At 39.9% G+C, this 11,714-nt stretch overlaps 1 long non-coding RNA gene across 1 annotated transcript; it reads right to left on the bottom strand.

Moving 5' to 3' along the window:
- Positions 1–8,405: 8,405 nt before the first annotated feature.
- Positions 8,406–9,532, bottom strand: LOC120304278. The gene is made up of 2 exons (XR_005555685.1): positions 8,628–9,532; positions 8,406–8,592 (listed from the first exon to the last, which is right to left on the bottom strand). It is a non-coding gene; the product is annotated as an uncharacterized LOC120304278 (long non-coding RNA).
- Positions 9,533–11,714: the final 2,182 nt, after the last annotated feature.

Genomic DNA, 11,714 nt, shown 5'->3' with positions numbered 1-11,714 from the left:
AGGTTAAGAACCATTGGTCTAGTGGTCTAAATGTGGCAGGAGATGCTGCTGGAGTGAGAGGTGATTAGATAAGATGTGGAGTAGAAAAGAGAGACAGGAACTAGATACAGGTGGTCCTTGACTTGCAAGAGTTCGTTTAATGACCAAACCTACAATGGCACCGAAAAAAGTGACTTATGACCATTTTTACACTAATGACCGTTGCAGTATCCCTGTGGCCATGTAATCCAAATTCAGTTGCTTGGAAACCAGTTCATATTATGAAGGTCGCAGTGTTATGAAGATCATGTGATTCCCTTTTGCAACCTTCTGACAAGCAGAGGTTGATGGGGAAGCCAGATTCAGTTAATAACTCAACAACTGTAGTGATTCACTTAACAACTGTGGCAAGAAAAGTCGTAAAACGGGGCAAAACTCACTTAACAAATGTCTGACTCAGCAACATAATTTTGGGGCTTAATTGTGGGTGTTAAGTCAAGGACTATCTAATTCTTGGATTAGAAGAGGAAACCAGAATGAAGCCTGAGGCAGCTGAAGCCAGAAGAAAAAAAATCTGTAAAGGGATGGCAGAAAGGAATACACAATTCTGGACTATAAACAGTGGCAGAACAATCAACAAGTGGTTTAGGCATTGCAAAACTGGGCAAGAGTGACTTAAGAAGGCCAGAAAATAGCAAACTTGGATTCGGCTTGAATCAGGTAGACAGAAAAAGTTGTTAAGAGTGCTAAGCCTGTAGATTAGGATATGTGGGAGGAAGAAAGAAACTAGAAGCTATTGTGTTTTGTACTGCAAAGTAAAGAAGTCTGAATCATTTAGTTATAATTCTACTAGTACACTTTGTTATTTAGTTATCAAATGTTAGTAGATTTTGTTAGTGTACCTATGTACATTACACGCACCACCCACCCACATGCAGACAAGCACATGCACACACAGACTTATTAGAATTGCTGTAAATATACTTTGCATCAAGCTTGTATAGTAATAAGCAGCACTGTATTCGTTAGCTCTATGTGTCTGCTGTTTTCCTTTTTTTTTTTTTCAGGTATTAGTTATACTACCCAACTGTGTCTCATTGGCAAATGATCTGATACTCCTTCTCTTCACCTCTTCATCCAAGCTATTAGTAAAAATATTAAAGACTAAAAGTTTTCTGACAGCCCATTTGGTATCTCTCTTCAATTGATATTGATGAATGCTCTCTGAATATAATTTTCATGCTGGCTATATATTCAGTTAACTATCTTGCCATCCAGCCTATATTTAACTAATTTACTAATTAGAATGTCTTCGGGTACTCTGACAAGTATTTTGCTGCAATATATTATATCTATACATTCCCACAATCTTTCAGGCAGTTATCCAATTAAAAAATAAGGTAAGATTAATCTCACAAGATTTTTCTTGATGAACCCATCTTTATCTCTGATGATTATTACATTGTTTTCAATGTGCTTATATTTTGATTTCTAGCCTTTTCCCAGATATTCACATCAGGTCTGTAGATCACTCAAACACCTCCCCCCCCCATTTGTTCCTCAGCCATCTGGCACTTAACCAATTTTCCAGGATTTCTCAAGTATATTAGATAGTAGTTCAGCCAAACTACTGAGTTTCTTTAGTACTCTAGAATTTATCTCATCCAGCCCTGGAGATTTATTCCCAGGCCATGTTCCATCACCCTCCAGTTTCATTCCTGCATCTCCTCATCACCATTATCTAATGAAACATATATTTTCTTGTTGGAAAAGACTGAACTAAAAAAGAGTAGACTAACTTTGTATTTTCCTGATTACCTGTTAGTATTTTTCATGTTCACGGAGAGGCTGATGTAACCCTCCTTTCATTTTCCACATATCTAAATAAGCATTTTTACTAAATCCAATATTATTCTGAGCTTCGGCTTTTCTAGCACCAGTCAGTTTGGGGCTATTGGTATGGGCTAGTGGTGGCTAGTGGTGGCGAACCTATGCCTCTTGTGGGCATACGTGCTGTTGCCCCAGCCCCGCCTCTCCCCACGGCCCCCTCCTCCCCAGCAGCCCTTCTGGAGTACAGTCCGCCCCCGAGCGTGGCCCATGCGGAGCAGTGCAGCCAAGGACATGGCAGCCAGGCAGTGTAGAAAAGACTCTGCCCTCATGCCCCATCACACACAGTTGATGCTGTGGGGCGCAGGCAGAGGGCGTGGCCTCCATAGTGCTGCTGGGTTGCCTGGGTGATCTGTGGCAGGCCCTGGAAGCAGTGAGTGGCCATGTGGGCAGGCAGGGTGGGGGCGGGGCAGGGGGTGGAGCGAGGGTGGGGCCAATTTTTGGGCATTCGGTCTCTAAAAGGTTCGCCATCAGTGGTATGGGCCCTTCACTGATGACTTCACTCTGTGTGCCGTTCTTCCCACTGCACTATTCACATGGTATTTAAGAATTTTACACGGTATTGAAAAAGGTCCTTTAATTTTAAATGAAATCTGGAATCTTTCATAACTTTTAGTTATCTTGCTCGGTGAGATTTAATAACTGTAAGAAAAAAAAAGATTGAACTTATATCATTTGAAACAGCAAAATATATTCAGCAAATAGACTAAGATTTACAAAGCTCATTATAAAAATAATGTATTACTCCGATGAAGGATTGTTTTATTATGTTTGATTAAATCACAACTGCTTATTAATGTGATTCACAAACAGTTTGGTCATGTTTGCTCAACAGGGATGACTAAGCTATTACTTCCTCTATTTATCACTCTTGCTTCCACTAGCAGGGCACAGTTGGGAATATTCCAATCAATCGACTGGCAACCAATTTTGCTGTTCTCCAGCTGTTACAAAAAAGTTTAGAGACTGATAGTCCCTTTCCCCATTTTGGGGGAATTTTGTATTTTGTTTGTTGGTGTGAAAAATAAACGTGGTGGCACAAACTGAGAGTACCCAAGAAAAGTAATACAGGGGAGATAACCAGAGCCAGTTTGGTCTAGGACAGGGCTCTTTTATGACTCATGGCTAACCTGGCTCAGGAATTCTGGGAGTTGAAGTCCACGAGTCATAAAAGAGCCAAGGTTGCCTACCCCTGGCCTAGGAGTTAAGGCATCGAGCTAGAAACTGGGAGACCGTGAATTCAGGTCTCACTTTAGCCATGAACACTACCTGGGTGACCTTGAGCAGTCACTCTTTCCCTATCCAACTCAACTTGCAGGATTGTTGTTGTAGGGAAAATAGGAGGAGGAAAAGGTGTGCTGGATAGCTTCACAGCCTTGTGTTATTGTAAAAATAATAAAGGTAGGATAGATAGAAACAAATAGACAGACAGATAAATATAATCTATCCATTTCTTCTTTATTTTTACCCATGGGGCCCATTGAATTAACAGAGTAGACACAGAGGACCCTCAATTTTTACAAAAGAAAAAGCAACCAATATCGATAATAATAATATATTCAATTTTTTAAATATCGTACTTTAAAGGATATTTGACTTTTAAAAATCTGTTATTCTCTGAAAATTCTTTCATTTTTAAACTGGTGGGTATTGTGGCATTTGTAAGAATAGAATAGAATAGAATAGAATAGAATAGAATAGAATAGAATAGAATAGAATAGAATAGAATAGAGTTGGAAGGGACCTTGGAGGTCATCCCGTCTAACCCCCTGCTCAGGCAGGAAACCCTATAACGTTTCAGACAAATGATTGTCCAACCTCTTCTTAAAAACATCCAGTGTTGGAGCATTCACAACTTCTGGAGGCAAGTTGTTCCACTGGTTAATTGTTCTGTCAGAAAATTTCCCATGCATATGGCTTAACATCAGGTAACTAGAAATAAAATAAAATGTTAAATAATTCATTGATTATAATTAATTCTATAGTAAATGAATGAATATTAAATATTAAAATCCTATCAAGCATCTTATTATAGAAGAGAATTTGCTTTATTGCGAGTTTCTTCAAAAAATGTATGCCTCCAATTAGGTCACTCTCTTGAGACACCTTTGTCTTTTACCTGTTTGTGAAGTACTAAATTCTTTTGCCACGAATCCATTATTTCAGACCAACCTCAGGAAGAAAATGACAAAAAAGGCACTTTGGGTTTACTTGACACAGAAATCCATGTGAAATAATACAGTACACAAAGTATTGATTAATAGCCATATGCTCATTATGTCGGGAAGATGTTAAAAATACTTTCTGGAAAGAGGGGAGCAGGGTATTATAAATCCAAATTTAACTCTAAGTCAATCTAACTTATAAAATTGCATCTTACCTTTCAAAATAGAAGTACAGATCTTAACTCAGTTTTGTTAATTTCTTGAATTTTGTTACTGTATGAATATGTCGAGGTGCAAGGTGTAATAAGTGAATGGCGGCATTTATAAAATGAGCATGGAATTCAGATGCACATTCAGCCAAAAACTGAATGGGGCAGAGGCCTTGCAGCTATGCCAATTTTTCTAGAAATGCTGGCGTTCAACAGCCATCTGGGAGCTAGTAATGGACTTCTCTCCTCTCAGCAAAAGATCTCCAGACTGTGGGAGATGAAAGTTCTTGCAACAATTTAGGACAGCAGCAATTGGGACCTGGCTGAAAGTGCTATAAGGCCCGCCAGCCAGCCACAATCCCAGCCAAATCTGACAGCTAAAAATCTGCCTGAAAATTCCCCATTTCCTAGGAATATGCATATGGGTGTGGGGAGGACAGTCTGAGCAGGTGGCAGCATCTTAATTATTCTTGCATGGGCTGGAAATTTAAGCAGGGTCAGGCCCACCTAGTGCCAAGATTGAAGATTTCCAGGGAATTCCCAGAGCTATTGGTAGTATTTCTTGTTCTAGAGGGTATCTGTCTATCCCACTGTATTGTGACCACGTGTCAAGCCCAAGCTGAGAGGCAAGACAGTGAGATCCAACCAAGTTCAATCCTTTATTTGTTTGCATGCAATAGAGAGAATTTTGTCAAATTAAAGCTATAACTTTTTAATCTACTAGATATAGCCTGAGAGATTTTAGAGTATGGTTGCCCTGAACCTCTTCCCCCTTCCCCATTCTAAATCTCTTTCTGTGAAAGCTTTGCATTGGCAAAATCCTCCCTCTCTGATGCTGCAGGTACATCACACCCTACTCTGGTTCCCCTCTATCAAATAATATTCCATCTTCTTGGCCTCCCAGAAGGTTGTGAAGACCTGGCTGTTCTTTCAGGACAGGAAGTGAGTTGAGTTGAACCAAGGACAGGTACAGCTGATATGAAATTGTTTTGGTGCCTGATTAGAATGTGGTGTTTTTAAAAATACATTATATGGTTTGATTGTGGTTAGCCATCCGGGCTTAAGATGTGTGACCATCAAAAATCTTTGAAATAAAGTAAAATATCCTGAAAATTGAGAAAGAATCAGAAAAGCTGTTAATGGCAAACGATTCCATATTGGTGCCAAGAAAGCTGTAAGGATGTGTCGATGAAGTCACCAGCAGCGAAGCACAACCTGAAGCAAACATTTTATTTATTTATTTGATTGTTTGTTCATTTATTTTTAGGAAACATTCCATGAAATCACCAGCAGCCAAGCACAACCTGAAGCAAACTTACTTTATTTATTTATTTATTTTCAGGAAACATTCCATGAAATCACCAGCAGCTAAGCACAATCTGAAGCAAAATTTATTTATTTATTTGTTTATTTATTTTCAGGAAACATTCTATGAAATCACCAGCAGCCAAGCACAACCTGAAGCAAACTTTATTTATTTATTTATTTATTTATTTATTTATTTATTTATTTTCAGGGAACATTCCATGAAATCACCAGCAGCCAAGCACAACCTGAAGCAAACTTTATTTATTTATTTATTTATTTATTTATTTATTTATTTATTTATTTATTTATTTATTTATTTATTTATTTATTTATTTTCAGGGAACATTCCATGAAATCACCAGCAGCTAAGCATAATCTGAAGCAAAATTTATTTATTTGTTTGTTTATTTATTTTCAGGAAACATTCTATGAAATCATCAGTAGCCAAGCACAACCTGAAGCAAACTTTATTTATTTATTTATTTGTTTGTTTGTTTATTTATAGGAAACATTCCATGAAGTCATCAGCAGCCAAACAGAACCTGAAGCAAACTTTTGTTTGTTTGTTTATTTTCTGGAAACATTCCAGAAAGTACAACCTGAAGCAAAATTCATTCATTCATTCATTCATTCATTCATCCATCCATCCATCCATTCATTCATTCCATGGAATTAATTTGTGAGTGGAATGAACTTAGAGACAATGTAAACAAAGTTCAGAGAACTTTCATTTTTTCCCTGCCCTTCCTTTCCCTAACAATCTACAGAGAAATCACATTGGTTACCTTTGTAGGAAGTAGAAGTGGGAGATTCTAACTCTGTTTCAGTAAAGACCTGGACCTATTAATAAAGACCTTGACATAGCAGTATTGTATCAAATTATATTAGTAAAGGAGTTTCCCTACTTGGTATAGCTACATATAGTTTAAACAGAGAGGTTTAGTAGTGCAATCACACTAAATTGTTATATAATATGCCAGGAGTTCTACTTTAAAAAACAGATGGAAGCAGAGCAAAATTTAGACTGTAGTTTAATTTACATAAATAAAATGTATTTATGCAACAAGGGTATGTCCAATATGCTTCATCATTTTTTCATATTATAATATGAAAGCAGCTTTTAGGAACAGTCTTTGAGGCCTACATCCAGGGCTTTTACAGGCCTCAGATAGTATAGATGATATTTGATGGCTTAGATGCCAAATAGCGCAAGAAAACAAGAGACTTTCTGCAATACAAGTCTTAATATTATCAAAATGTCCTGGGGGGGGGGTTTCTACATAATAAAAAGAAATCCTCAGAGATTTAAGTAGAAAGAAGTTTCTTAATACTTGAGAATTGCACAGGCAGTCAGTTTTTGTGGAAGTGAAGATGGCACTGCTCCTATTAACTTTTTCGGGATTTTATTTTTCTTTAAAGCTGTAAGTCATCCAAAATCATTGACAGGGATTGTGTGTAAAGAACCCAATCTATATTTAAATCAATAAGGCAACTTTGTATTCTGTAGGCCCGCGACGATGAACCTTTTGGGCTCAGCATATTAAAAATTCAAAAAATGCCAAACCTGATTCTGCTAGAATGTTATACCCTACACATACACACACAAACACATGGGGGGGGGGAGAATAAACAAATACTTAGGTAATTGTACCTCATTCTTGTGTACTTTTGGAGGCTCCAAAGGGGGCATGAGAGCAAGGCCCTCTCACATGACTTCCAGAGGGTCTAAAAGCCTAACGTAGCACTCAAAATGACATGGCATGTCATCTGTGATGCGTATGTCATATGTTTGCCATCACTGCTTTTGGCACATTGTAATTAGCAACAAAGATGATTAGGGGACTGGAGGCTAAAACATATAAGGAAAGGCTGCTGGAATTGGGTATGTCTAGTTTAACGAAGAGAAGGACAAGGGGGGACATGGTAGCAGTGTTCCAATATCTCAGGGGCTGCCACAAAGAAGAGGAAGTCAAGCTATTCTCCAAAGCGCCTGAAGGCAGGACACGAAGCAACGGATAAAAACTAATCAAGGAGAGAAGCAACCTAGAACTAAGGAGAAATTTCCTGACAGTTAGAACAATTAATCAGTGGAACAACCTGCCTCCAGAAGCGATGAATGCTCCAACACTGGAAGTTTTTAAGAAGAGACTAGACAGGCATTTGTCTGAAATGGTGTCAAACTGCCGGCTTATGGGCCAGATGCGTCACGTCAAAACTGTGCCCACCCCTTTGCCGGCAATGGGGAAAAAGTCGCGATACGTCGCGACATATCATATGATGTCATGAGTTTGACACCTGTGGTATAGGGTTTCCTGCCTGAGCAGGGGGTTGGACTAGATGACCTCCAAGGTCCCTTCCAGCAGGAGCAGCAGCAGTAGCAACTTCTTCTTCTTCTTCTTCTTCTTCTTCATCATCATCATCATCATCATCATCATTCTCAGTTCAGGCTCCAAAATGCTCAAAACACAGCAACAAGGTATTTCAAAGTTTTGAATTTCAGGATGCATTTGTAAAGAAAGTATTATTCTAGTAAACTCTGTTCCCAGTTACATTTACTCTCTGCATTAGTTGAATTGACTCAAATGAACAATGGAGAACGTCACTAATGTACTGGAAGAAATAAACAGTGAACAAAACAAAACTTGTGATAGCTCTTATTCATGATGTTTTCTCCTGCTCTTATCTAGGTAAATACTCCACGTACAGTCCGATCCCTGACATGATTATCCAAGCTTATCTGCATTCAATAGGGTTTACTTCTCAGTAAGTATGAACAGGGATTATTATACCACAGCTCAATGCCGAAATCTAAGTAACTTTAGTTTTTTCTATGAGCTGGAATAGTCTTAGACCAACAGGTTTTACAGTTCCATTTATTTTGTTTGCCACTTGAACTTACATTAATGAAAGATGAGATATAAATATCTCTGAAATAAATATATTTTAAATAAGGACACATACAAAATGGCACAAGTGAACAGAAAGCCTCACATGAATCTAAATATATCCAGAGTGTGAGAAAATATTGCTGGAAGACACTGTACCTAATGTGAGAAAATATTGCTGGAAGACACTGTACCTAAAACTGCTGTGTTAAAAAAATGTCCATAGCTTTATTGGATGACTTGTGGCATGTCAACATTCTTACTGGTTTCATAGGAAAAAGCTGCCGCTAGCAAATTGCAGAGAATGAGGCCAGTGAAGAATGAAATGTTTGGCAGGAAGAATGAGCAATTTATGGGCTACAGTAACTCCTGTGGCTTTATGAACTTATATTTAGTTAAATGCCACTGCTGTATAGAACAAGAAATTAGTATATTCTCATGTAAACAAACAGAATTCTCCTTGGTAAATGATCATTGGATGGTTGAAATGCTCTGAAGGAAAGTAACCAAGGAAAATAACTGTTAGCTTTCCTCCATATAGAATTCAGTTGTCCAATATAATAGATTCCACGCCTAGCGCTTGCACCTAAAAGGATTTTTGGGTAAGAAGACAGGGGAAGATCTCAGTATTATGAGTACAGAATTCTCAACTCAGAGTAATTTCTATTCAGAACAGAAAATACCGGCTGTAATTCTGAGTCAATGGCCTGTAACAGGACTTACTTTTGGTTTGTTGAATAAATCATGGCTAGGCAAACCAATACTGGCTAGGCTCACACAGCATGAGAAAGAAATGGGCTATCAACCACAAAAATCTCTGGAAAATCAGGGCTTAAACTTCTTTCCTCTCTTATTTAACATGTGTCCCGTCCTGTTTTTGTCAGAGGCACCATTTAAAGCTGCTATGTGAATATGTATGTGAAGCCACTGGAGAAAAGCATATGGTAGTTTGGGATTTGGTATCATTAATATATTAATGGGCCTCCTTCAGGTCCCGTCAGCCAAGCAGTGCCATTTGGCGGGGCCGCGGGGGAGGGCTTTCTCTGTGATGGCGCCCACGTCTTGGAACCAGCTCCCCCCGGAGATTAGGACCGCTCCCACCCTGTTGGTTTTCCGCAAGCTGCTTAAGACCTGGCTTTTCCGGCAGGCCTGGGGTTTATAAAAATGTTACTGTATTGTTTGTCTTGTTAAGTTATATTGTGTTTTTATTGTTAGCCACCTGGAGTCCTGCGGGAGTAGGGCGGTCTATAAATTTTAATAAATAAAATAAATAAATGGTAGTTCTCTCTCTCTCTCAGTCCCTCCATCCCTACCCCCTCTCTCTCTTGGGAGACCATGAGTTCAAGTCCCATCTTAGGCATGGACTGGGTGACCTTGGGCCAGTCACTCTCTCTCAGGCATAGGAAGGAAGCAATTGCAAACCACTTGTGAAATGTTGCCCTCAGGAAACTTGTTCTCTTCATAAGGTGAGACAATTTCTAGAAAAATTCTAGAGGAAATTCAAATGGATGAGGCAGACGAAACTACACAAAAACTCCAACAGGCAAATTGGGAACTGAAAGGGATGATACTGAATTAGGTTCTACAAATATCAATTTTTCTGCGTTATTGACTTGATTGTGGGTTAGAAATATTAACCTGGAATATAAACGGAGCAAATATTCCTCAAGAGAGGAAAACAATTCATTATTTGAAAAAAAAAAAAATTAAAACAAGCCATAACTTGCCTATAAGAGACACATGAGATGAACACAAGACATTCAAGACAGATGATGAAGTAAGCTACAGCTTCTTCATCTTTGTTCATACTTTGCTTACTTCAGCATACAATAATGCTCTGTTTGGGATGGGGGGGGGATCCCAATGCAGCTGCATACCTTATGAGCCCTTAAACCAGCGGTTCTCAACCTATGGGTCGCGACCCCATTTGGGGTCGATCGACCTCTTTTGCGGGGTCGCCAAACGCGGCGATCCGCCATTTTGTCCCCTCCTCCGGGGGGCGGTGCCGCGCACGCGCGCTGCGCGTGGGGGTGGCGGCGCGCAGGGGCGCTGCCGCGCATGCGCGCCTCCACATGCGCGCCACACGGGGCGGTGCCGCGCCTCCGGGGGTGGCGCCGCGCATGCGCGTGGCGCGGGGGGCGCCGCGCATGCACGCCGCACGCAGGGGCCCCGCCCCCATGCGCGCCGCCGCCGCGCATGCGCATAACGTTTGTGTGACGGGGATCGCCGTCACACAAACGTTGAGAACCGCTGCCTTAAACTGACCCTGATGAGAACATGTAAAACTTTTTTCTTTTGTTCAATCATATCCGATTCTCAGAGACTGCCTGGACAACTCCCTGAGGTTTATGTGGCAAGGTTTTTCAATAATGGTTTGCCATAGCCTCCTTTCTAGGCATGAGAGAAAGGGACTGGTCCAAAGTCACCCAGCCTGCTTTATTCTTAAAGTGGGACTAAAACACATGGTCTCCTGGTTTATAGCCTGACGCTTTAACCATTACACAAAACTGGCGCTCAAAACTGGAAATCATTATGGTTAGCAGTTATTTTGATTATGTGCCTCAAGTTGGAGTGAATTCTTCTCTTTAGGACAGATGAACCGCAGAATGAGAAAAATTGAGCATCACTTAATTTACCTTTAGAGCAGTGGTTCTCAACCTTTTTAATGCCGTGACCCCCAACCGGTCGTAAGTCGAGGACTACTCAACCGGTCGTAAGTCGAGGACTACTCAACTGGTGCAGCACCATTTGCAGAATGGGACTTTTGGCAGGCTCAGCAGGGCAGAGACAGCCTGGACAATTCCTATCGGCTTTTGAAAGCCAATAGAATTAGACTCTATTCAAGAGAGTATATACTATTGGCTTTCAAAAGCCAATAGAATAAAAGGGAGTAGCACAGCTAAGGAAAAGGGGGAAAAAATGGTGGACTGCGTTGTTTGGCGACCCCCATGAAATAGTCGTTCGACCCCAAATGGGGTCCCGACCCACAGGTTGAGAACCACTGCTTTAGAGACTCTCATGAGCAAAGTATGTTAGAAAAAGTGAAGTTAATGTGAGTTCCTCAAGAAACCCTATTTTAATTACATCTATTAAGTAAAGTTGCCTACAAAAGTTAGAAAGAGTTGCAAACATAAATGGATATGGATGGAACAAAATGTTGTCCTAATAACACAGATCTAATAAAAATGTAAATGTCTGAAACTAAATGTAGGACACAGCCTATATTTACGACAATATGTTACCTTTCAAGTCATTAAGAAGAAGTCTAATAAAAACTCATG

The sequence above is a fragment of the Crotalus tigris genome, unplaced genomic scaffold (genome assembly GCF_016545835.1).
Source record: "Crotalus tigris isolate CLP2741 ecotype Arizona unplaced genomic scaffold, ASM1654583v1 scf7180000017545.3456711, whole genome shotgun sequence".
In the NCBI taxonomy this organism is placed as follows: Eukaryota; Metazoa; Chordata; class Lepidosauria; order Squamata; family Viperidae; genus Crotalus; species Crotalus tigris.
This window is presented reverse-complemented; position numbering and strand designations above follow the sequence as displayed.